At 42.9% G+C, this 27,304-nt stretch overlaps 1 protein-coding gene across 6 annotated transcripts in view; it reads right to left on the minus strand.

Moving 5' to 3' along the window:
• Positions 1-20,959, minus strand: part of ITGB6 (integrin subunit beta 6) — a 126,418-nt gene extending 105,459 nt beyond the window's left edge. For all 6 annotated transcript variants that reach the window (XM_057744237.1, XM_057744236.1, XM_057744232.1 and 3 more), the window contains exon 1: positions 20,724-20,959. The gene's annotated coding sequence lies outside the window, so the exon portion shown is untranslated. The remainder of the gene's footprint in view (positions 1-20,723) is intronic.
• Between the last annotated feature and the right edge of the window lie 6,345 nt (positions 20,960-27,304).

Here is a 27,304-nt window from a genome sequence, read left to right on the forward strand (position 1 = left end):
GTTTTTGAAGGACATGGGAAACTTTTCTCTCTCTATGTCTTTAGGAATCCAGATGAATGACCATATCCTTCCAAACATGTGATCTTGATAAGCTTTCGTCCTGTGGCCCTTTTTCTATTGCAAGGGTTAAAAAGGGAGAAGATTTTGCAAAGGCTATATGCTCAATAAAGAGGTAGGAGAGGCATCAACCATCAGAGAAAGCAGACAGGGATAGATAAAGATGTACATAGCCAGCAAAAGAGAAAGGGAAAGAAAAGACCAAGGAAAAGTTGGGGCTTCCTAGGTGGCGTAGTGGTTAAGAATCCCCCTGCCAATGCAGGGAACACCGGTTCGATCCCTGCTTCAAGAAGATCCCACATGTCGCAGAGCAAATAAGCCCGTGTGCCACAACTATTGAGCCTGCACTTTAGAGCCCATGAACCACAACTACAAAGAGTAGCCTCCACTCACCACAACTAAAGAAAGCCCGCACACAGAAAAAGAGACCCAACACAGCCAATAAAATAAATAAATAAATAAATAAATAATAAATGAGAAAAGACCAAGGAAAAGTCAAGAGAGGGGAGGAATGGGGAAAGGGGCACTGGCTCAGGATGAGACATCCAACATGAGGTCACCGAATTAAAATCCAGAGTTCAGCTTCCCTTGAGGAAGCCAAAGATTTTTTTCAACATTTTCAGATGCTTTTCTCAAGTGTGACCACCCAACGTACATAACTACACACTTTCTAACTCAATTTATATTTTGTTTAGTAATCCAACAATATTCTTTTCTACGGTTTTTCATCTTGAATTTATGGTATGCAATTGCATTATTCTTAAATGAGCTTTTGCAGCCCAGCCTGCAAAACTCTCCCCCATTGATCATGCAGGTTCTATAAGACAATGTCTTCCAAGTTCCATCAGTTGAATTAAAAATGAATCGTAAGAACACAACCTGTTTGTCAGTTGGCGGCTATCTGTGAGTACAGTGACTGCGGGGGTCAGTTGCAGACGTAGGTTATTCATCTAGAATTGCTTCAAGAAATTGCATGTTTTACCAAATTCACTCATCACTGCACCCGTGCCTAGCATGGTACTGGCCACTGGGTGTTTCTGGGGAAATACTTGTCAACAGAAGTCTCACATCCTCATGTGGAGTAACATACAGCTCGTTTAGCATATGTTTCGTATTTTTAACAAATCAGGGAAGAAAATAATTATTTTCAGATCATCAGGTGGCCCACAATAAATGTGCTTTGCTGCTTTAGAAGATATAAGTAACAAGTTCTTTGTTTTAATATGTAGCTTTTTTTTAAAAAAATTTTTATTTATTTATTTATTATTTTTGGGGGGTACACCAAGTTCAATCATCTGTTTTTATACACATATCCCCGTATTCCCTCCCTCCCTTGACTCCCCCCCCCCGAGTCCCCCCCACCCTCCCCGCCCCAGTCCTCTAAGGCATCTTCCATCCTCGAGTTGAACTCCCTTTGTTATACAACAACTTCCCACTGGCTATCTGTTTTACAGTTGGTAGTATATATATGTCTGTGCTACTCTGTCTCGCTTCATCTCAGTTTCCCCTTCACCCCCCGCCCCCTCCCAAACCTCGAGTTCTCCAGTCCATTCTCTGCACCTGCGTCCTTGTTCTTGTCACTGAGTTCATCAGTACCATTTTTAGATTCCGTATATGTGAGTTAGCATACAATATTTGTCTTTCTCTTTCTGACTTACTTCACTCTGTATGACAGACTCTAGAGCTATCCACCTCATTACACATAGCCCCATTTCATTCCTTTTTATGGCTGAGTAATATTCCATTATATATATATATACACACACACACACACATATATATATATATACATATGCCACATCTTTATCCATTCATCTGTTGATGGGCATTTAGGTTGCTTCCATGTCCTGGCTATTGTAAATGGTGCTGCAATAAACATTATGGTACATGTTTCTTTTGGGATTATGGTTTTCTTTGGGTATATGCCCAGGAGTGGGATTACTGGATCATATGGTAGTTCTATTTGTAGTTTTTGAAGGAAACTCCAAATTGTTTTCCATAGTGGCTGTACCAACTTACATTCCCACCAACAGTGCAGGAGAGTTCCCTTTTCTCAACACCCTCTCCAACATTTGTTGTTTCCAGATTTTGTGATGATGGCCATTCTGATTGGTGTGAGGTGATACCTCATTGTTGCTTTGACTTGCATTTCTCTGATGATGAGTGATGTTGAGCATCTGTTCATGTGTTTGTTGGCCATCTGTATGTCTTCTTTGGAGAAATGTCTCTTTAGGTCTTCTGCCATTTGTGGATTGGGTTATTTGCTTTTTTGGTATGAAGCTGCATGAACTGCTTGTATATTTTGGAGGTTAATCCTTTGTCCGTTGTTTCATAGGCAATTATTTTTTCCCATTCTGAGGGTTGCCTTCTTGTCTTCTCTATGGTTTCTTTTGCTGTGCAAAAGCTTTTAAGTTTCATGAGGTCCCATTTGTTTATTCTTGATTTTATTTCCATGATTCTAAGAGGTGGGTCAAAAAGGATCTTGCTTTGATGTATGTCATAGAGTGCTCTGCCTATGTTTTCCTCTAGGAGTTTTATAGTGTCTGGCCTTACATGTAGGTCTTTAATCCATTTGGAGTTGATTTTTGTGTATGGTGTTAGGAAGTGTTCTAATTTCATTCTTTTACATGTTGCTGTCCAATACAAGTCCTTTGTATTAAATTCTTTAACTGGTCCTAGACCCTGTGATAATTGCTCTTGCAAGGAAAAGTCTTTCATTCACTCCGTAAATCTCTATGAGACCCCTATTATACCAAACACTGCTGCTGGCCTTGGGAGCATGAAATAGGCAGAAATCCCTGCTCTCATAGAGATTATATCCGGAAGAAAAGGAAGAGACAATAAACGATATTGAAGCATTAAAATATAGAGTTCATTAGACAGTAACAAGTGCGAAGGAATAAAGAAAACAAAGCAGAGAAAGGAGCTGGGAACTGTCAAGGAGGTAGAGAGGACACGAAAGCCCTCACCGAGAAACTTGGAGGCACGAAGCCTCAGCCATACGGATTTCTGAAGTGGAGCCTCCAAGGCAGAAGGAACAATAGGTACAAAGGGCCTGAGGCAGGAGCATGTCTGCTGCAGTCAATGGGGATGGAGGAGGCCAATGAGGTCGGCAAGAATGATAGGGGGAAACAGAAGATAATAAAACCCATGGGGCAATGTTTACTATTTGTCTTATGTGGGGAGAGGGGAGAGGAGTCCATTCCAACCATCCAATAGTATCCTCCCATCAAGTAGAAATTACTCTGCAGTTCTCCCCATCTCTCTGAAGACCACTCATCCAGAAGAAACCACCCCTGCCAAATCCCAAAGATGGCCATCTCTTGGGCATGGAATATGCCTGTTTCTTGCTGGTGCACAGCACGGGCAGCACATTAGCTGACAGGGGTAAGCAGGGCAGACTAGACCCACTTCATCACCTCTGCTCCATTGCCACTCCCCTTACCCCAGCCTAAGATCCCGGCCTCTGTCCTCTAGGTCATTGCCGAAGCCTTGGGCTCTTGTCCTGCCTCCAGGGTCTGTAGCTCATGGGCATCCCACACACCTGGCCCAGCCACCCCACTGATACAGAGTTCTGAGGGTCCCACGGGGCCCCTGGGAAGGGAAAGGAAGAGAAGGAGGCAGTGGTTGGGGCTCTGGACTCCCACCCCCACTTCAGCCAGGGTATCCCTTGATTTCAGACTGTAGTATGATGTTTCTGTAAGATTTCTTCTTGCCCCTCAAATTGGAAAACCACTGACTAAAATAACAGCTCATATCATATTGCCCTGTGGCCCTTTTGTTCTAAGACCTTCAACACCGCGACTGCCAGCAAAATAAAACCCAAGATCACATTACACCTTGAATAAAATGCAGGGTTCTCGCAGTGACCCATCTGGCCTCAGTGATGTCCTTCCCTCCTGTCCTCTCACACAGCCCACTCCAGCCACCCGTGGGGCTTGCTCCGGGATTCTCCAGGTACCCATCACCTCAGACCTCTGTGCTGACTGTCCCTTCTGCTGGGAACATAATTCCTCTGCTTATTTGCTGGGCTGACCCCCTCATTTCATTCAGGAATTCAGTCAGTTTTCTGTTCGAGTGTTGTCTCCTTTTAGCCACCCCTGGCCACCCCATCTACTCATTCTCTATTTTCCGGCCCTGCTTTATTTTTCTTTATAGCATCTATTGCTACCTGATGTTGTGTTATACGTTTATTCATTTACTGTTTCTCTCCACACCAGAATGATAAGTTCTAGGAGCACAGGAGCTTTGTTTTGTCACTGTTCTATCCCTAAGCACTTAGGATGGTGCCTGGCACATAGTAGATGCTCAATAAATATTTGTTGAATGAATGAATGAAGCATCAGGCAGAGCCTTCATGGCTCTCTGACAGTACTGTCTGGACAAGATTCTTCAGCTTGAACTCCTGACTGTCCCTGCCCTGTCCCCATACACCCTAACCAATTTCATGTTTCATCTATCCCCAACTCCGGCCAGTATTGTTTCATTTTTGCCCAAGGGACCTCTTATACCTGAAACGCTCCTCATCACTTCTGCCTGACATAATAAGCATTTTTCAAGACTCAGCGCAAAGAATATGCTTTTGGAGGCCTTTCTCCAGCCTCCTGCCTGGAGCATGTTCCCCTCCCAAGCCCCCAGAGCTCTTTATCCTTTGCTGTTTTCATAGAGCCCGTCTCCCTGCCTGCTGGCTCCATCTGTGAGTGCTGCCCTCCTGGGCATGCAGGGCATTCCCCATTAAGGACTGTGTGTGGGGTATAGTATGTGCTCAATGAAAAGTTGATTTTGGCGTTAGGAGAAAGAATGAACTCCCCCTTACTTTTATTTTTCACTTGTCCTGAGCTACAGCCTGCTTTATCTTTGGGTGTTGCTAACTCCCAGCAATGTAACTTGCGTCCTTCCCAGGCTACTTCTGCCAAATTCCTCCCAGCCTGGCTTCTCCTGACACTTCGACTCTCTGCCGTTCCTGACAGCACCTTTAGTATGTCCCTACCTGCAGTGCTTATAGCCAGAGAGGCTTATGACTTCTCTTTCACCTGATCCTAGGCCAGCACTTCCCAGAGTGTGTCCTGGTGACACCAGACCTGGGCTTCCGCCTGGACTGTGCTCAGCATGTTAAATGTTCTGTGAAATCTTGCAGTAAAAATACCTGTTTAGCATCGTTAAGCCAAAGAATCACATATTTCTTTGCTGAGCTATTTTTTTTTTTTCTGCAAAGCACCTTTAATACCCTGAAAAAATTATAATCCTGCAACACATAACTTTTACAATGTTATCCTGGATGCATGCAAGAATATTTGTGAAATAAGGAATGAACTGCGATGTCATGGCAACGCACACACAGGCAGAAATAGAATAACCAGCAGTGATGTAATAACACAGTATAACAGCCTATGTAGGAGTATACGTATATGCTCTTTCTGTACCTGGCGCTGGTCTAAAATTCCTACGAGGGAAGCACTGTTACCATTGGTCCCATTTCACAGATGGGGAAACAAGATGCAGAGAGGTTCAGAGACCTATTAAATCCACAGCACTGTTAAGCGGCAGACAAGGGCTTCGAGCCCAGGGTTCTGTCCCCAGGAGCCCTGCTCTTAGCCCTCACTCTAGTGATGCATGCCACGCGGGCCTCTCTGTCGCTTGGCTCTATATGAAACTTTTCCGAGAGGGAAATCAGTGCTCATTTTGTACCCACTGTGCACCAAGCACTTTATGTACCTCATCTCATTTCAAGTTCTCCGGAAACTTTATGAAGCAGGAATTATGACTGACATCTCAAATCAGCCAGTCGGTGAGCAAGTCACCTCCCCACTGCCTTTCCATTCGTGATGATGCTCAAAAAATGGGACCGGGACCCATTAGTGATCTGCCAGTCACTTGTGATGTCTTTCATACATGCTCTTTTGCAGCAATTCCTTCCAGAAGCCTGGGGGAAAAGCCCCTCCTGGGAATGAGTTGTAAGCACAGAAAACAGCGTTGTGTGTTTGGAGAGAGAAGGCGACAGCATGTTGCCAAGGGCACACTTGCATCCAGGTAGCTTTTCTTTTCCTTTTACCAACAAGCCTGTCAGGCCAGGAATAGAAGACAAAAAATGTCTATCAGACAATACAGGGGAGAACTGTGGGTAATCAAAGGCTCAGAGGGAAAGAGGGGCAGGTGTGGTGGTGACCAGTCTGCAGAACTCCCAGAAAGGGGGCCCCTTAACGCAGAGCAGTCTTTCTCGAGCTATGCTAGACATCCTCCTCTGCCCCACATCCCACAAGTGGGCATCGTAACAGAGTGTGGGATGAGGACCAGGTGAACACCCTTTTTCTTTCTTAAAAGGATAATGGTGACAGGGTCCAGGCTGATGAAGTCAAGGCCGAGAAGAGGGTATCTCTGGGCCTGTGTCCCCAGTGCTGAGGCCGCTGGAGGCCAGTGGAGTCTGAGTGGCCCGCCCACAGCCAGAGCCTTTGTCGGGAGGGTGACTCACCCACTATCTACATCCCTGGGGTGAACCCCTGAAGAGGGAGTGGAATGGGGACACCTGGTCTGCCCGTCACCACGGTGGGTTTCACCCTGGGTGAACGTGACTCCATCAATATTAGGTGGCATCTTTTTCAGCCGAGGAAGTGTTAAGTTTATTGAGATTCTTAGATAAATAACTACACTGGGAAGATAGAAGAGACACTTGCAAGCAAGGGTAAGGTGATTGTGGGAACCTGGAAAATTCTACCACAGGCTGCCAGATGGGTAGTGCTAACGTCCTCAGCTCCTGGGTGAGCGCTCAGGGAAAGCCAGGGAGGACTGAGTCTCCTTTAGGGAGAGATCTAGGCTTGTGGATGCTTCTTAGTTAAATCAGGCAAGCCACCCACTACAGCAGCTCCCTGAGGCAAAGGAAACCACAATGGCTCGAGGCTAGAGCTCCCGAGAGGAAGCTCAGATGGTCCCAGGGCCACACAAAGGGCTGTGCCTTGCAGAACCCCAAAGATGATCTTCCAATCTTCTTCATACAGATTTGCATATGGATGAAGACCGTTTTACGGCAGACAGTAGTCAAGTGTCGTGAGGAAGGTGACAATTTTTCCTCACTCATGAAGAATGCTATGCGGGCTCACTCAGTACTGCCTGAACCCGGAACTGCTCACAGGAGCAGAGACGTCTAACCCGAGCCTTGCCTTCGCTTCTTGCTAGGATAAGGAGGTAGTAAATGTGCCCTGTTCTCTCTGCAGAGAGAGCCCTGGAGCTGGCAGGGTGTAAACCGGGCCAGGGAAGGACCCGGCTTAGCAAAGGCTAACGCACCTCTGACTACCTTCTCTTTGAACCGTCTGGCTGGTCTGGTGCTCACACTGCTTTCTCCTGCATCTTCCAAATGAGACTTACAAACATCAGGTTTGCGTATTCTTTTCAAGGTTCCTTTAAAGGGTGCCACTTTTGGAGAAGCTGCAAAGAGCCAAGCCTCTTCCTCCTCCTCCCATCAGCCACTCCCCTGGGCCAAAGGTATAGTGACAGAGCCCAAAGCCAGCCCTTCCTGGAAACTTCTGGGCTGATGAGAAATCCCCAGGGCTCCTGGAAACGTCAACCCATTGCAGCAGGAAGGGAAATTCTTGGGAAGTGGTGCTGGTAGAAAGGCAAGTTTTTTTAGCCTCAAGGTTGCCTATGGCAAGAAAAACCACCCTAAACATCCCTCCCTCCCCCAAGCTTTGTGTCCTGTTTCCTTTTCGGTATCATGAAACCCAGGTGCCCTGAATGCCTAGGCAACTGTGTTTTAGTCCCTGTTGGCTCTGTGCCAGTCTGGGCTGGCCCTGCCCCAGGCCAAGTCTGCTTCAAGTGACTCACCGTCTGAGTCCAGTTCCTGCAGATCCGAGCCTGGGTTTGTTTCTTTAGGGAACCTCCCTGGACTTGCCTTCAGCCCAACCATTCTTTGAGTTCAGGGACTGTCTCTTCCTGCCATTATTCCTAGGACTTAGTCCAATATCTGGTACATGGCAGGCACTCAAAAAATACTTGTTGAGTGACCCAGATAGATAGATAGGTAAATGGTGTGGTTTTTAAAAAAAATTTATTTATTCATTTAGTTTTGGCTATGTTGGGTCTTCACTGCTGCACGTGGGCTTTCTCTAGTTGTGACAGGCGGGGGCTACTCTTTGTTGTGATGTGCGGGCTTCTCAGTGTGGTGGCTTCTCTTGTTGTGGAGCATGGGCTCTAGGTGCGCGGGTTTCAGTAGTTGTGGCTCGAGGGCTCTAGAACGAAGGCTCAGTAGTAGTGGCGCACGAGCTGACTCGTTCCTCGTCATGTGAGATCTTCCCAGACCAGGGATAGAACCTGTGTCCCCTGCATTGGCAGGCGGATTCTTAATCACTGCACCACCAGGGAAGCCCCAAATGGTGTGTTTTGCATGAATTTATGTATATTATATGTATCAGTCAGGGTTCTCCAGAGAAACAGAACCAATAGGAGATTTTATTTATTTATATAAAGATATTTATTTTAAGGAACTGGCTCACACAATTGTGGAGGCTGGCAAATCCAAATCCGTAGGGCAGGCTGGAGGCTTGGAAACTCAGGCAGGACTGGATGCTGCCATCTTGAGTCAGGAAACTTCAGTTTTTACCCTTAAGGCTGGTTGTCTAGGCCACAATATTGAGAGTAATCTCCTCTATTTAAAGTCAACTGGTTGTAGATGCTAAATCTACAAAATATCTTCACAGAAACACCTAGATTAGTGTCTGATTAAAACACGGGGTACTATAGCCCAGCCAAGCTGACGCACAAAACTAACCATTCCATCCTGTGTCATACCATGTTCACTGAAACAGCCAACCATCACCACCACCACCAAAAAAACCCACCGCCAAGCAAACAAATACTGTATAATAAAAGCCCAGTAAAACAGAGTTAGCCTGAAATCGGTACCTCACGTCCAGCTAGGAGCCAGCAGCACCAAGATGCTTAAAACACATTCACTGCTCTCAGGAGGTAACTCTCGAGTTGGGTAGAAAGATAACTGCAAAGGAGTATAATAAATGCTGTAATCAAGATGTGGACAAAACTTGCTACTGCTATTTAAAGTTGGGTAACCTCTAAGTGTTCAGAATACCCTTGGTAACCCGAGAAAAGTTCTGATGTCAGCCAGGCTAATCTTATAACCTTAGCTGCTCTGCAGAGAGTTTCAAATACCTTAAATAAATGGACTGTGAAATGGCCAAAGGGTCTTAATGCCAGCAAATGTCAAACCACCCCAGCAAACTGGGTATTTGGGGAAAGGCCTGCCAGGCAGCCACTCTCGTCCTGCTACCCACGGCTCTTCCTGAACGCCAGTCAGACATCCAAGGCCCTACACAGCTTGAGATCTGAGGTCACACGGATAAACCCCCCAAGAACTTGATGACTGAGAGGGTTAGAGACAAGGCTCTGCCTGCTACCTTACCGAGGGTACTGGAGGCCCTGGGCTAACTTCAGCTACATTTCTATTTCTGAAAGAGCAGCACTGTGTCCTGTTTCCCCTCCCCCAGTGGGTGTGAGCAGACCGCTGGCATCTGTTCCCATCAACAGGGCTGATGGCTTTTATAATGCACATGCTCTTCTACTTTCTTTCCAACAGTGTCTGTGGTCAAATTAAAGATTGGGCTTGACAGATTGAGTTGGGATGTGTTGCTCACACCACGATGGGGTCAGATTTACTGTTTGTGAAAACCTGCGTGGGAACATGAAGATCGCACAAATAAAAACCAATGTCTCTGCATTCTTAGGACAGTCAATGTGGTCAAATTCAATGGCGAGACTCCCAAACCAGGATTCCCTTATAGTAAATCTGTCACTGAGTCTCGTGGAAGCAGAGAAACTGAGGACAACAAGGAGTCTTGGGGGTACAGGAGAAAGCAGCAGGGCTGCTAAGATGTCGTATCAAGTCGTCAGGATCTGGCTCATCAGAAGAGGATTCAAAGGCTGCAACCTGAAACCTAGGAAGAGTCTGGAAGAAAAGCTCTCAAACCTCACCATGGTTCTCTCCGGAGGGGGGATGGGAGGCGGGCAGAGAGGAGCCCTCCGTTTTTACTGTGTACACTTCTACATTGCTTGACTTTGATGTGAAGGATGCATATTACTTTTGTAATTAAGAAATTCAAGTTGTTTTTTTCAGAGATTGATTACTCAACCACGTAACAACAATGGTAACAGCAGCAACAACCCAAGTGCACCAGGTGACCTTGACGCGAACTGCCCTTGACCCCGCTCAAACATGTACTTTGTAAGAGCAGATGGTAGGTAACTTTGATCTTATGTTTCCTGATGTGGATTTAAAAGCACTACCGATCCAGAGTAATCCATTCAGAACAGCGTCAGCCTCCCGCGCGCCCTGTGTCAGGAAGTCCCATGACCCCGCCTAAGCCTGAGGGCTGGGGGATGGCAGTGGCCATCCCAGGGTTTCTTTGCCACCAGGTCGAGCTCAGGACTGACATGCAGTTTAATTATCATGCAGAGCTGCAGCTGGAGGCGGCTGGAGTGACTTGGCATCTGCTTTTGCAGAGCACAATTTCTGCAAATAATTAACCACCAGAACTCTTGATTCTCTCTAATTAATGAAGAGGAAGCCTGGAATCTTCAAAGTCCACGGATGTCATGCTGCCATTGTGTCAGGATTGATCTCCTTTGTTCTAAACCGAAGAGCATGCCTCTCCTGCCTCTCCTAATTCTTTATAAATCGAATTTTTCTATTACTAGTTGTGACAGCTAAGTAACATGACTTCAGAAATTCACCCGCAGTTCACGCCAGTATTAGAAGCCTGAATAATAATAATTTTTTTAAAAGAACTATAACGGAACAAGCTTTCTGTCTCTGACCCAGAATTAATCATCGTGAAGAGACACCTCCTGAAAGGAGGGTCGTTAATTAGCTCTAATGGATCTTGCTAGGTGGAGTTGGAATTATTGAGAAGTCGGCAAACAGAGGGGAAGAGAAGATTCTTCCCTTTCTTTGTCCTTCTCCATGTGATGCTGGGATGGAAGATGCTGGGACTGTGCTTCCAGGGGGCGGGGGGTCATGCTGGAGGTCACAGGAAAGTTCAGTTCAGTGGGGGATGCTGATGTGTCCGCTTGGAAATCCACCAACTTGGAACATCTTTGAGGAGAAGTAAAAGTGAGCAAAGGCCCTATGCCTGTGACCTTAACTGAGCATTTAAGGAAGATACCACACAGAAGCCAGAGTGGGATCCTATTAAAACCCGAGGCAGGTAGTGTTAGACCTCTGCTCTGAAGTCCCCAATAGCTCCATCTCTCTAAAGGAAAGCAAAGTTTATATATCAGCCTACAGGGTCCCACTTATCTGGTCACTGTTTCCTCTATGACATCATTTCCTCTAGTTTATTCCTCACCCACTTCATTTCAGACATACCAGCTTCTTTGATGTTCTATGAACACTTCAGCCCCTATCTCAGGACTTTTGAACTGGCTACTCTGTCTATAGCACTGCTTTCCAGATATCCATTTGGCTACCTTCTTTTCCTTTAGGTCTTTGTTAAAATTTCACCCTCTTATTAAGGCCGACATTGACTGCCCCATGTAAAATAGGACCCCACCCCCACCCCTAACACACCCCATTCCTCTTATCCTATTGTATTTTTCTTTCACCTCCTAACATATTATATAATTTCCTTATTTATTGTGTTGTTAAATGTTTTCCTCCTCTCCAGCATGTATTATTTGTAGACATTTTGTTGATGGCCATTCTGTTTGGTGTGAGGTGATACCTCATTGTAGTTTTGATGTGCATTTCTCTAATAATTAGCAATGTTGAACATCTTTTCATGTACCTATTGGCCATATGTATGTCTACAAATAATACATTCTGGAGAGTGTGTGGCGAAAAGGGAACGCTCCTACACTGTTGGTGCAAATGTAAATTAGTGCAGCCACTAAGGGAAACAATATGGAGGTTCCTTAAAAAACTAAAATTAGAGCTATCATTCGATCCAGCAATCCCACTCCTGGGCATATATTGGGAAAAGCCAAAAACTCTAATTTGAAAAGATACATGCGCCCCAATGTTCGTAGCAGCACAATTTATAATAACCAAGACATGGAAGCAACCTAATGTCCATCGACAAATGAATGGATAAAGAAGATGTGGTACATATACAATAGGGATATTACTCAGCCATAAAAAAGAATGAAATAATGCCATTTACAGCAACATGGATGGACCTAGAGATTAACATACTAAGTAAAGCAGACACAGAAAGACAAATATTATATGATATCACTTACATGTGGAATCTAAAAAATAATACAAATGAATCCATATACAAAACAGAAATAGCCTCATAGACATAGAAAACAAACTTATGGTTACCAAAGGGGAAAAGGGGATGGTGATAAATTAGGAGCTTGGGATTAACAGATACACACTATTACATATAAAATGGATAAACAATAAGAATTTACTGTATGGCACAGGAATTATATTCAATATCTTGTAATAACCTATAATGGAAAAGAATCTGAAAAGGAATATACATATATATACACACACACACACACACAAACACATGACTCACTTTGTTGTACACCTGAAACTAACACAATATTGTAAATCAACGATAGTTCAACAAAAAAATGTGCCTCCTCCACCTCTCACTAGAATACAAGCACCACAAGAACAGGGATTCTTGTCTGTTTTGTTCTCTGATATATTCCCAGCACCTAGAACTGTGCCAGTTCAATAAATATTTGCAGAGTGAATGAATCAGTCATCCCACTTTGGAGCGTTTGCTGGTATGTGTGTGAAGACCACATGTGCCCATTCAAAGTGATTGTTCAAACATCTTATAAAGGCCAGGGTATGAGCTGTTCCTTTTTCTTTCTTAAGTGTCTGGATGAAGTGCTGTTGTTTGTTTCCTTTGGCTGCCAAATGTTAATAATTAAAACAAACAGTGTGATCAGAGTTAAATATTACTTGAGGGACTTCCTAGGTGGTGCAGTGGGTAAGAATCCGCCTGCCAATGCAGGGGACACGGGTTTGATCCCTGCCCCAGGAAGATACCACATGCCGCAGAGCAACTAAGCCTGTGCGCCACAACTATTGAGCCTGCGCTCTAGAGCCCGTGAGCCACAACTACTGAAGCCCACACGCCTAGAGCCCGTGCTCTGCAACAAGAGAGGCCACAGCAATGAGAAGTCCATGCACCTCAATGAGGAGCCCCCGCTCACCGCAACTAGAGAAAGCCTGTGTGCATCAACGAAGACCCAACACAGCCAATAATAATAAAAAAATATATTACTTGAGATCTTTCTTTCTTTCCCAATGGCTTCTGTAAGAAGAAGCCAGGGTGGGACTGGCCAAAAACGATGCTTTTATGGAAGGAGGGTTGTTTTTTGTCCCCAGGAATCTCAGTTTTTCCTCTTTAACTCCAAAGAGAGTGGGAGGTCTTTAGAGATATTGTGCAATAGCAACCGTGGTGGGGAAGAGATGTCCTTTCTGTAAATCAGTAGTGACCGTACTGAGGGGAAGCATGGATAGACACCCAAGGAAGAGGCAAACCTACTAAGGATACAGGGCCGGGGCCAGAACAGGAGCTGTAGGCAGGGGGGTGCAATGGAGTCCACATCTACGGATTGTAGCTATCTGTACAGATTGTTTCCAAGTCCCCTGGTCTCCTCCTCACTCATGCTTCCCAACCATGGGGCCATCATAGGTTCCGGCATTAGATTCTTTCCATCAAGGAATGCCTACTGAGTCCTGTGTGTCTGTGCCTTGCCAGGGGGTAGGTAAATCTGTCAGGGGTTGCAGTCTACACAGATGAGGGCCCTCAGAAGTGGGTTGATCCAACCTTCTATGCTCAGCTTAATTTGTACCTCGTATCAATCCCTCCTTAGCTCAGAAGGACTGACCTCAGAGGGAAACATGTCTGCATTTAGTTAACAAACCTGCTGCTGCTAGGCCGAACGCTGGGTCGTAGATTCCAGCCTTGATTCTACAGTTGCTGGTTGAGTGACTTGAGCCATTCATCTCCCTGCACCACTGTTTCTAACTCCACTTTCTTAATACTTAGAAACAAAAATGCTTTCTCATTTATTCCTTTGAATAACTCTGTCTCTTAATTTTAGGGATAAAGAAGGAAAGGCCCTGAGATGTCAAGGCATTTGCCAAAGATCACACAGTTATTAAGAGGTAGGACCAAAAACATTAAAAATAGAATTACCATATGATGCAGCAATCCCACTTCTGGATGTTAATCCAAAGAAAATGAAAACAGGATATCGAAAAGATAGCTGCATCCCCGTGTTCACTTCAGCATTACTCACAATAGCCAAGATGTGGAAACAACCCAAGTGTCTATCAATAGATAAACTGACAAACAAGATGTGGTTTATATAAACCATGGAATATTATTCAGCTATGAGAAAGAAGGAAAGCCTGCCCTTGGCCACACCATGGATGGACCTCGAGGGTATTATGCTTGGTGAAATAAGCCAGACAGAGAAAGACAAACTTTGCAAGTTATCTCTTCTATATGGAATCTTAAAAAAAAAAAAAAAAGTCAAACTCATAGAAACAGAGAGTAGAAATGTGGCTACCGGGGGCTTGGGGGTTGGTGGGGAAGATGGAAATAGGGAGAGACTGGTTTAAAAAAAAAAGAGGCGGGGCCAGGACCCGAACTCTCCCTGCAAATTCAGTTTCTTTTCATAATGCCCTTCAGATCAGAAAGACACCAACCCTATTTTCCTCTTGGGGCTACAACTAAAACTCTTCTTATGACTAAAAAGGGGTTTCACCAATCCAAAAGGGGTTATTATTTAAGCGACCTCCCAAATTTAGAGGATGCTCAGAGGTCAGAACAGAGAAGCTGAACTAAGTCACATGGGGGTAAACGTATGAATTGTTGTGTTTTTCAGATATTCTAAATTGAAATTCCAAGGCTGACATTTCGAGCATCCCTTCGAAGCCAAGTTTGGCGTTGTGCTCTGATTCTAAATAGCAAAATTGACCTTCCCTCTCAGACTCACATTCTAAATTATTCTGAAGATTCTTCCACCTAGACTGCTCCCGACAACCAACCTGAAGCAGCCTCCAGGACACGTTTGCTGATTTACAACGGCAATCTTGCTAAAAGGAATGGGAAAAAGCCCAGATGAGTTTCTGTTAGACAGAATTACTGGCGTGAAATACTAACATCGCTACAACGTGGCATATAACTGACGGGCTCACGGCATGACTGCTCTCCCTTTCTTATTTCAGGGAAATAGGTCATTTGTTACAAAACGGAGGGGGCCTCCTCCCTCAGCCCCTGGCCCCCGAAGGATGAAGGGAGAAGGCTGCTTATAGCGCTCCTTGGTGAGTGGCTCCCCAAAGCCAACGCAGGACCAGCGAGCCTGTTCTTGTTCAGTGCCCAGGTCAGTGGTTTGTCTTTGCTGAGGGTCTGTGACTGCTGTGTGCAGAGCCCTGCTGTTTCCTACCTTTATTGAAGGAGTGAAGACTGGGCAGGATGCGAGCAGTAAGCTCCACCTGTCCCTGCTGAAAATACACTGATGAGATGGGCCCTGGACATTTGGGTTTGACAGAATATTGTCTACATGGGGAAGGGGGTATCCTTCCCTCAAATTTATTCTCTCCCAGAAACTTGACCCACCCTATCCATTAGTCAATCAAATACTTACTGGCAGTGCTCATCAGCCCTCATCTTTTACAAAGGGCGAGGCACAGCAAGAAGTAAAACCCTGCAAGTTATTAAAGACTTAGCTTGGAAGAGCGGAAAATTCAAATGAGAACAGGGCCAGGTAGGCAACATCAATGAATGATAGTATTTTAAGATACTTTTTTTATACACGTCGGTTTTCCTTGTATATTTAATACATAAGCATATTCTTTCCCCCACAGAGTCAGAGCCCTGTTGGTCTACCTTTAGTTTTCACATTTTTGATAGAGACAGGCATATCTTCCTCAACCCTCCTATCAGATGACAGTAGGGTAAATGCCGATTCCGATGGGAACCGACAGCTGGTTCAGCATCGAGACGATTGGAGATGCTACAGGGCAGTGTGAGGACTGCGTCCGGTTAGAGCTCGTGGGTTATCATAGCTGAGCAGCTGCTTACTAAGGGCCCTGTTGCCTTATTGCTGAGTGAAAATGGCAGCCCAGAATATATCTTCAAATTCTTCTAAAGCGCTATTCTTCCCCATCCATGTCATGGAGTATGTTGCCATTTCTCTCCTTGGATTTCTTCAGGCTCTTCTTGTCCTTCCATTTCCCCCAAGTGGATGGGAGGCTCCCCAGTGAAGGCTCAGGGGTTTCCCTCTTTGTCTGCTCACAGGGGTAGGCTGAGCTCTTTGTACTAACTAGAGAAACCATGAGATAATAAATGCTTGTTGTTTTAAGCCCCTCAGTTGTGGTCTGATTTGCTGTGTGGCAAGAGAAAACTAGTACATCTTGATTCTGTGGCTGGTTATCATTCTTCCCAACCAGCTTCATGCTGTTCACACAAGGAGCAAGCACATAATTTCTAGTATATCAAAACCTCCAATGGATACAAATTATAGGTATGTCAGAGCCCTTGGAGGTACGTCTAGAAGCCTCCTTAAGATCAGCATTGGTTCTGTACACAGCGTCCTTAGATATGGTCCTTTAACCAGTATGTAATATCCACTTTGCTGTAAAAGAGAAGCTGCACAGGACATTGCTAGGAAAACTTGAATGGAGCCTTGATGAATTATAAGGATTCACACAAGCCCAAGTGATGGCAGGTGGGAGCATATTCAACGCAAACAGAGTCCTGTATAAAGGTCAGATTCAAGGGACGATGGAGAGATGGCTTTGTTCACCTTCTCCATCCCTGGTCTGGCAAATATATGCTCAGTAATTTTTTAAATGACGTGAAAAAATGGGGAGTTTGTGTAGATGAAGAGTTAGAGAAGTTTGGATATGGAAGCTAGCCAGATTTGTGAAGAACTTTAAGGTTGATATATTTTTCTGGGAGTCAGTCTTTCACAGCTGGTGAGGGATCAACATCTGCCTGAGCTTTGAGCAGAACGTAAGCAGAGTTGATACTTGATGTGATACTAGATGCCGAGAAGACTGTGGATCCTGAACTGTGGCTACCAAATGTCACCATGATAGGCATGATTGATTAAACCTTGGAAACCTCTTGAAGAAGTATTTGTCTTGGGAAAACTGCATGGGGGAAATGACTAACCTAGAAAGGCAAAGGTATCAATAGAAACTGTGCTGGTAATTGATCTTGAGGTTAAGGTTACCAGGTTAAACCTAAGATCCAAGCTGGGAATTTGCATAGATGAGCAGAGTATGTAGAGATTTTAGTGAAGAAGAGACAGCCTAGAGGCATACACCATGGGTAAGACACATGCATGATGTCTGTCTCAAATTTAACAGCCTCTTAGGTTCTGAAGTCCTCCAGGATTGCACTGTCCACATCAGGTGACAAGCCCCAGCCCCACATATCCTTGCTTCTGCCTCTTTTTCTCTGACCTAATTCCCTGGCCCTGAAGACTTTTCTAGAGTATCTCTTGGCAGAAGCATCCATTTTTCTGTAATGCAAACACAGGTCCTTAGACTACAACCCAACTTCAAACCTGATAAGACAATTTCTGTTTAGTGAAAGGCATAGGTTAAGATGGGACTTGGATTCAGATATACTTTCTTGAAGGCAACTGACTGATTTGTTCATGAGATTTATATTTTTATTCATTAATGCAGCAAAATGTTTTTACTGCTTCAATTGGGCTATGACTTTTTATGTTGGGAACACAAAACTCTATAATATGATGTTCCTACATTAAAAGCCTCCTAGTCTAACTGGAGAATCCAAAATGTGTGTGTGTGTGTGTGTGTGTGTGTGTAGTGATATAAGAACTAAGAGTGAACAATGGCCTACAGAGCATCATAGATGAAGGGACTGTGTGTGTGTGAGAGAGAGAGAGTGAGAGAGCTGTGTGAGGAGCTTTGGAAGCATGTCAGGGAAAGCTCTATCAAAAAGGTGATGCTGAAACTGATCTCGATGGGAGAAAACTAGAAAATCACTAGGTAGACAAGATCACGAGGCAGATCTGGAGACACGAAAGCACGTGGTGTGTTTAGGGAAGAGTAAATAGTTTGGTCAAAGCATAGAGTATATTTATGTGATGAAGGGAGAGGTGGAAAGATGGCATGAAGGAAATGATAAGGGATGAGCTGGAAAAGTAGGCAGGAGTCTCTGGATCTTGAAGGATCTTGAATACTGGTCTAGGGAGTTTGAAATTTATCTCATAAGTGATGAGAAACCAGGGAAGGATTTTAAACAGAAGAGTAATGCATTCTGATTTGTAATTTGGAAAGATAACTGAGAGTAGAATATTGGTGCATTGGAGGCAGGGAGGTTGGCTGGGAGGCTATTACAGAAGTCTAGGCAAACGAGGGTGAAATGTAATGACAGTAAACATGGAAGGAGAGGATCAAAAAGAGATCCTTAGGAATCTGAATGGATCAGTGGTGAGAGGTGGTAGATGGCTGTAGAGATGAAGGCGGCTAAATAAGACTGGGGTTTCCTGGTCAGGCACTTGGCTGAAGTAATTTGATATGTAGTAGAGCTCTATGTGGGGGTGAGCTGTGTGCTATTTAAGCAAAAGATCAGTGTTAATATTAAAATTTGACATATCTATCAACCCGCTGTGGAGGTCCCCAAAGAGGCAGCATGTTGTGAAGGAGAGAAGAGATAAGGTTATGGTTCAGACTAATTATGTATGAAACTGGATGCCGGTGGCATGAAGGACAGTCCAGGGTCTTCTTGTGGGAGGCCGACTGAAAATAGCTCTCCGGGCTGGACTGGCTGAACTGGCAGGCCATGTGTTCTGGTGAGGTGTGGGTGCCATCCCTGAGAGCAGGGTGGATCCCCAGATGACCCTGGCCTATAGTTAGGTCTCTCAATCAGCTGCGGCTGGTTTCCAAAGTAGCAGAAACAGCAGCTGACAGGTTTGGAAGTATATTTTCTTCTCTGTCAAGAAAAAGCGTTCATAAGCAATACATTTCCCAAGTAGCTACTCTTTCTGGTTTGACTAAGGGCTTCTCTGTTGGAAAATAAGCCCGTGGTTTCCGCAAAGCCATTCAAAAAAAAAAAAAAAAAAAATCAATCACTTTGCTCTTGAGTGAAAATACCTTGAACCTCTTGGGTCACTTAGGAGAATTCAGGGTAAGTTCTACCCCTGGAAAATAGGTCGAAGAAATGCCTGTTTGCATGCTTTAGTTTATGACTGAATTCCACCCCTCCCCCTGCCTCCCCCCCACCCCCGCCCCAAATCACAGTAAAAATAAATTCGAATATAAGGATTCAAAGGCAGGGAGGGAATTCAACCCCAACAGAGTAGAAATCAATGTCCCCTTTTGGGACCTGAAGTTGGAATACAAGAATCTAACTCTGAGACGCTCAGATGGAAAATTCTGGCAATCTCTTAAAGTTCATGGCAAAACATCTGGTGGTAAGTTTGTTTTAGTGTATGGTAACTGGGGATAATATTGTGAGACTGCCGTAATGTTTGTAAACTGAGCTTTAGTTTCTGTACTTCATCCAGGAAACACTAGAGGGAGTACATCAGATAGAGGACAAAGGCTACCATGAGAATGAACAGGAACGAAGAGGAGAGAGGCTGGGGAGGAAGGGATTTCTACGTTTCACTGAGGCCCAGAATTTTATTCGGACGCTAATCTTTATTCTACCACCAAGTGACTTGATGTTTGAAATCCAGTACTCGAAAACTTAACTATGATCTGCTGAGCCTGTTTGGAATCCAAAACAGTAAAGAACAACCGTCACTCTCTGACCAGAATCTATATTCTGTCCATTTTAGGCATCTTGAAAGTCAATATGATACAGCTCTATCTGTGAGTCTTTAATTTTAGAGGACATGTTATTTGGATGAATAGCCTTTCACAGATGTTGGATTTTTTTTTTCTACAGCACTGATACTCACACTTCCAAGTGCTCAAAGTGAATAGTAATGATACAAAAGTGAATAGTAATGACACCAGGCATTTTCAGACACTTGTAGGAATCAAATGTGCTCTCTGTAGACATCCTAGATTGGAGGCTTTCCCCTCTTCATTTTCTCCATAGTTCTCATGAATTAGCCCTACATTTAAACACCATTTTACAACCCAGAAACACTGAAGTTAACTGGCCCAATGTAAAGCACGTGTCAATGAGAACTGTTATTTTTCTTGTTTAAATTTCCAGTTCCTTAGTTCCTTTGTGCCACTTGCCAGTGCCAAAAGAGCTAGTGAGGACTAGAGTCAAACCACCTGTTTTTAAAAAAATGTTAACAATTAATCACTCTAATCAGAAACAAGTATCTTAAAAAGCTTCTTAAGAGACTAATCAACTGAAAGTTAAAGTATTTTCATAAACAATGAACTGATAATTCTGTGAAAGAGTGTCCTTAAACCAGAGCAGATTTTTGAAGCACAACTGTTAAAAGCGTATGTGAATTCCAGTATAAGAAACACCACAATAAAGCATGCTAAGTTAATAAGGATCTGCCCTTTTATAAACCATGGGGTCAGCCTCACCTGGACGTTTACATCAAGAGAATAGAAATAACCTTATGAACTTTCTAAGGCAGCAGCTTCGAAACGATCAATTACACTGACAAGGAAAACTTAGCTCTGAAACTTGGGTTTGCTCTTATTAGTCATGCATTATCTTACTTACCTCTCAGGGCAGACCTTTAATCTCAGAAAGTGCTGATTTGCATTACTGCACCGTTATCAAAAGTCTTTGGCAGAAATACCATTTATCCTTGTTGTGGTAATGAACAGATTTATAACATTCTGGTGTCACCATTCCTGAAAGAGCACATTCATTTGAATGTTTCTTCCACAAACATAGTGAACTAGTTCATGAAGGCACAAGGATGTAGAACACTATGGAGAGATACTGCTGGTGAACAACAGAATGTCTGGTTGATTTACACGAAACCTCAAGTGCTCGTATGAGAATAGGTTAGGTTTAGATTGACAAGCAAATGTGTAACCAGACTTCTGGCTGACAAGTGGCAGAGCTATGCCAGCACGTTAGCTTCTCTGGAGAGAGACCAAAAGTAAGGCGCGAGGATCAAGTTCATTCCATAAAGGACATTCAAACCTCATGGATGACAGAGTGGCTGGGGTATTAAGCACACATAGATTTTAATACCCCCAAATAGTCCTGGGCAAATTTAGAGTTGAGCTGGCACTCAAGCCGATGACCAAACTCCTATCAAATTTTCCTGTATTGACTCAGAGACATAGAGAACAGACTTGTGATTGCCAAGGGGTGGGGGATGGGGGAGGGAAGGATTGAGAGTTTGGGATGAGCGGATGCAAACTATTATGTATAGAATGGATAAACAACAAGGTCCTACTGTACGCCACAGGGAACTACATTCAACATCCTGTGATAAACCATAATGGAAAAGAATATGAAAAAGAATACATATATATGGCTGATTCACTTTGCTGTACACCAGAAGATAACACAGCATTGTAAATTAACTATACTTCAATAAAAAATAAATTAAAAAAATGGTTTTTCCCCTTCTACTGTGTGTGTTTATGTTTACATTCCTTCAGAAGGATCCTGGTGTTTTCAATCTAATTTATTGGCAGCCTTGGTTTAAAGTAGCTAGCCTCTAAAAATGACTGGTTTGGGTAAATTAGAAAAGGAAAATAAAAACTGATGAGATTTGTATCAAAAATGGTGCCAAGCACTAAATGGTATGGATTGGATTGGATTGGATTTATTTTGGTTGGGCACAAAAGAGGACAGGGACATCCATGCAGCTTTTGCGAAGAAGGATGAGCTGTTTGGACCACATTCTTCCTTCGCGGCTGGGCTGACTGTTCAGGGCTTTGGGTCTGCCTTCAAGGACGGTGTAGGATGGTAACGAGAGATACGGTTCATTGAGTCCCATGGTGGGCCAGGCCCCCTGCTCAGTGCTTGAGGTGCGTTATCTCATTTAATCCTTCCCACCACACTTTGGGGTTGAGTTTATGATCTTGCTTTATAGATGAGCCTGATGTTCAGAGAGATGACTTGCCCGAGGTCACACACTAGTCAGCGATAGAATTAAGATTTAAACTCCAGTCTGACTCCAAAGCACTTGCCACGGTGCTATACTGCTTCCTGAACGTCTGACGAATGGTACAGGTGGCAATTTGGCAGACTGCAAGCCCAGTGGTACTTGAGGAGTGTGGAAGCCAGAGCAGCAGAGAGCCAGGAGACTTGGATGTGAATCCCGACTCTACCATTTACTGGCTGTGTGATCTCCGAAAAATGTCTAACCTCTCTGATCTGTCTCCTCATCTATGTGTGCCTTGTGTGTGGTGGACTATTAGTACTATTCATTTCCAACCTTCTGTGATCCCATGAGCCTTCAAGGGGCTTTTCCTTCCCTGTGATTGAGGAGCATGTTAGTTCTTTTGCTCTCTGTAAACTGCTGTCTACACTTAAAGCTTCCCCCACACCCAGCCCCTTTGTTGGGCTTGCACCCATTTTCCTGTTGATGAAAACATGTACATTGGCTCCCCTGCCATGAGCAGTCACCCCCCGCTGCTCACTGCTTGGCATTCTTCAGGATCAAGTGACATGGGCCAGGCTATATGTGGGGAGCAATGCTGGAAAATTCCTTTGATCTTGCGCCTTGTGACACTCAAAGTCTAAATCCAAGCTTTTGCTATTTGACCAAATGCCAAATGTACTAGTTCCGGAATAGCTATGATCTTACAGATAGCTGCATGGGAAAAGAAGAATAAACCACCAGAAAAAAAATATTTCAAAGCTATTTTGCAGGGGTAATTAAGGTAAAGCTTTGATTAATCGGAAAGTTAGTTGAGCCGAGTGTTCTAGTTAATTAGGAGCTAAGGTACAATACTTTAAAAAATTCATTTGCTGTATACAGAGTATCCTCTGTGTATCAGGTATTAGGGATGCAAAGAGGGGCAAAAGTTCATATAGTGCTTTCATCCAAAGCATCTTCTGGTTTTCTTCTACTCATTATTGTTGGAAATTTTGTCCTATTTCCTTCAGTCCTTTTCAATGCTTGTATTTTCTTGGTACAAATGATCCTTTTTTTTTTTTTTTAATTTTTATTTTTTACAATAAACTGCATATATTTAAAGTGTACAATTTGGTATCCCAGTCTCCCAATTCATTCCCCCCCAACCCTACCCGCTTTCCCCACTTGGTGTTCATATGTTTGTTCTCTACATCACTGTCTCTATTTCTGCCTTGCAAACCGGTTGATTTGTACCATTTTTCTATAGTCCACATATATGTGTTAATATACAATATTTGTTTTTCTCTTTCTGACTCACTTCACTCTGTATGACAGTCTCTAGGTCCATCCATGTCTCTACAAATGTCCCAGTTTCACTGCTTTTTACAGCTGAGTAATATTCCATTGTATGTATGCACCACATCTTCTTTATCCATTCATCTGTCAGTGGACATTTAGGTTGCTTCCATGTCCTGGCTATTGTAAATAGTGCTGCAATGAACATTGGAGTGCATGTGTCTTTTTGATTTAATGTGTTCTCTGGGTATATGCCCAGGAGTGGGATTGCTGGGTCATATGGTAGTTCTATTTTTAGTTTTGCAAGGAACCTCCATACTGTTCTCCATAGGGGCTGTATCAATTTACATTCCCACCAGCAATGCAAGAGCGTTGCCTTTTCTCCACATTCTCTCCAGCATTTACTGTTTGTCGATTTTCTACTGATGCCCATTCTAACCGGTGTGAGCTGATACCTCATTGTGGTTTTGATTTGCGTTTCTCTAACAATTACTGATGTTGAGCAGCTTTTCATGTGCCTCTTGGCCATCTGTATGTTTTCTTTGGAGAAATGCCTATTTAGATCTTCTGCCCATTTTTTGATTGGGTTGTTTGTTTTTTTGATATTGAGCTAGATAAACTGTTTATATATTTTGGAGATTAATCCTTTGTCTGTTGATTCGTTTGCAAATATTTTCTCCCTTTCTGAGGGTTGTCTTTTCGTCTTGCTTATAGTTTCCTTTGCTGTGCAGAAGCTTTGAAGTTTCATTAGGTCCCACTTATTTATTTTTGTTTTAATTTCCATTACTCTAGGGAGTGGATCAAAAAAGATCTTGCTGTTATTTACATCGAAGAGTGTTCTTACTATGTTTTCCTCTAGCAGTTTTATGGTGTCTGGCCTTACATTTAGGTCTTTTATCCATTTTGAGTTTCTTTTTGTGTATGGTGTTAAGGAGTGTTCTAATTTCACTCTTTTACATGCAGCTGTCCAGTTTTCCCAGCACCACTTATTGAAGAGGCTGACTTTTCTCCACTGTATATCCTTGCCTCCTTTGTCATAGATTAGTTGACCGTAGCTTATCTCTGGGCTTTCTATCCTGTTCCATTGATCTATATTTCTGTTTTTGTGCCAGTACCATACTGTCTTGATCACTGTAGCCTTGTAGTATAGCCTGAAGTTGGGAAGCCTGATTCCACCAACTCTGTCTTTCCTTCTCAAGATTGCTTTGGCTATTCGGGGTCTTTTGCGTTTCCATACAAATTGCAAAATTTCTTGTTCTAGTTCTGTGAAAAATGCAATTGCTAATTTGATCGGGAGTGCATTGAATCTGTAAATTGCTTTCAGTAGTATAGTCATTTTCACAATGTTGATTCTTCCAATCCAAGAACATGGTATGTCCCTCCATCTGTTTGTGTCATCTTTGATTTCTTTCATGAGTATCTTATACTTTTCTGAGTACAGGTCTTTTGCCTCCTTAGACAGGTTTATTCCTAGGCATTTTATTCTTTTTGTTGCAGTGGTGAATGGGATTGTTTCCTTAATTTCTCTTTCTGATCGTTCATTGTTGGTGTATAGAAATGCAAGAGATTTCTGTGTGTTAATTTTGTATCCTGCAACTTTACCAAATTCATGGATTAGCTCAAGTAGTTTTCTGGTGGCATCTTTAGCATTTTCTATGTATAGTATCATGTCATCTGCGAACAGTGGCTGTTTTACTTCTTCTTTTCCAATTTGGATTCCTTTTCTTTCTTTTTCTTCTCTGAGTGCTGTGGCAAGTACTTCCAAAATTATGCTGAATAGTAGTGGCGAGAGTGGACATCCTTGTCTTGTTCCTGATCTTAGAGGGAATGCTTTCAGTTTTTCACCATTGAGAATGATGTTTGCTGTGAGTTTGTCATATATGGCCTTTATTATGTTGAGGTAGGTTTCCTCTATGCCCACCTTATGTTGAGGTAGGTTTCCTCTATGCCCACTGGACAGTTTTTATCATGAATGGGTGTTGAATTTTGTCAAAAGTTTTTTCTGCATCTATTGAGGTGATCATGTGGTTTTTATCCTTCAGTTTGTTCATATGGTGTATCACATTGATTGATTTGTGTATATTGAAGAATCCTTGCATTCCAGGGATAAACCCCTCTTGATCATGGTGTATGATCCTTTTAATGTGTTGTTGGATTCCGTTAGCTTGTATTTTGTTGAGGATTTTTGCATCTAAATTCATCAGCGATATTGGTCTGTAATTTTCTTTTTTTGTAGTATCTTTGTCTGGTTTTGGTATCAGGGTGATGGTGGCCTCATAAAATGTGTTTGGGAGTGTTCCTGCCTCTGCAATTTTTTGGAAGAGTTTGAGAAGGATGGGTGTTAGCTATTCTCTAAATGTTTGATAAAATTCACCTGTGAACCCATCTGGTCTTAGACTTTTGTTTGTTGGGAGATTTTTAATTACAGTTTCACTTTCATTACTTGTGATTGGTCTGTTCATATTTTCTGTGTCTTCCTGATTCAGTCTTTGAAGATTATACCTTTCTAAGAATCTGTCTGTTTCATGCAGGTTGTCCATTTTATTGGCATATAGTTGCTTGCAGTAATCTCTTATGGTGCTTTTTATTTCTACAGTGCCTGTTGTAACGTCTCCTGTTTCATTTCCAATTTTATTGATTTGAGTCCTTCTCCCTCTTTTTCTTGATGAGTCTTGCTAGAGGTTTATTGATTTTATTTATCTTCTCAAAGAACCAGCTTTTAGTTTTATTGATTTTTGCTATTGTTTTCTTTGTTTCTATTTCATTTATTTCTGCTCTGCTCTTTATGATTTCTCATTGCCTACTCACTTTGGGTTTTGTTTGCTCTTCTTTCTCTAGTTTCTTTAGGTGTAAGGTTAGATTGTTTATTTGGGATATTTCTTGTTTCTTGAGGTAGGATTGTATTGCTATAAACTTCCCTCTTAGAACTGCTTTTGCTGCATCTCATAGGTTTTGGATCATTGTGTTTTCATTGTCATTTGTCTCTAGGTATTTTTTGATTTTCTCTTTGATTTCTTCAGTGATCTCTTGGTTATTTAGTAGCATATTGTTTAGCCTCCATGTGTTTGTGTTTTTTACAGTTTCTTTCCTGTAATTGATTTCTAACCTCATAGCATTGTGGTCAGAAAAGATGCTTGATATGATTTCAATTTTCTTGAATTTACCAAGGCTTGATTTATGACCCAAAATGTGATCTGTCCTGGAGAATGTCCCATGTGCACTTGAGAAGAACGTGTAATCTGCTGTTTTTGGATGTAATGTCCTATAGATATCTATTAAATCAAGCTGATTTATTGTGTCGTTTAAAGCTTGGGTTTCCTTACGAATTTTCTGTGTGGATGATCTGTCCATTGGTGTCAGTGGGGTGTTAAAGTCCCCCACTATGATTGTGTTCCTGTCAATTTCCCCTTTCATAGTTGTTAGCATTTGCCTTATGTATTGAGGTGCTCCTATATTGGGTGCATACATATTTATAATTGTTATCTCTTCTTCTTGGATTGATCCCTTGATCTTTATGTAGTGTCCTTTCTTGTCTCTTGTAACATTTTTTATTTTAACGTCTATTTTATCTGATATGAGTATTGCTACTCCAGCTTTCTTTTGATTTCCATTTGCATGGAATATCTTTTTCCATCCCCTCACTTTCAGTCTGTATGTGTTCCTGGGTCTGAAGTGGGCCTCTTGCAGACAGCACATATATGGGTCTTGTTTTTGTATCCATTCAGCCAGTCTGTGTCTTTTTGTTGGTGCATTTAGTCCATTTACATTCAAGGTAATTATTGATATGTGTGTTCCTGTTACCATTTTCTTAATTGTTTTGTTTTTGTTTTTGTAGGTCCTTTTCTTCTATTCTGTTTCCCACTTAGAGAAGTTCCTTTAGCATTTGTTGTAGGGCTGGTTTGGTAGTGCTGAATTCTCTTAGCTGTTGCTTGTCTGTAAAGGTTTTGATTTCTCCATCAAA

The sequence above is a fragment of the Hippopotamus amphibius genome, chromosome 8 (assembly GCF_030028045.1).
Source record: "Hippopotamus amphibius kiboko isolate mHipAmp2 chromosome 8, mHipAmp2.hap2, whole genome shotgun sequence".
NCBI classification, from domain to species: domain Eukaryota; kingdom Metazoa; phylum Chordata; class Mammalia; order Artiodactyla; family Hippopotamidae; genus Hippopotamus; species Hippopotamus amphibius.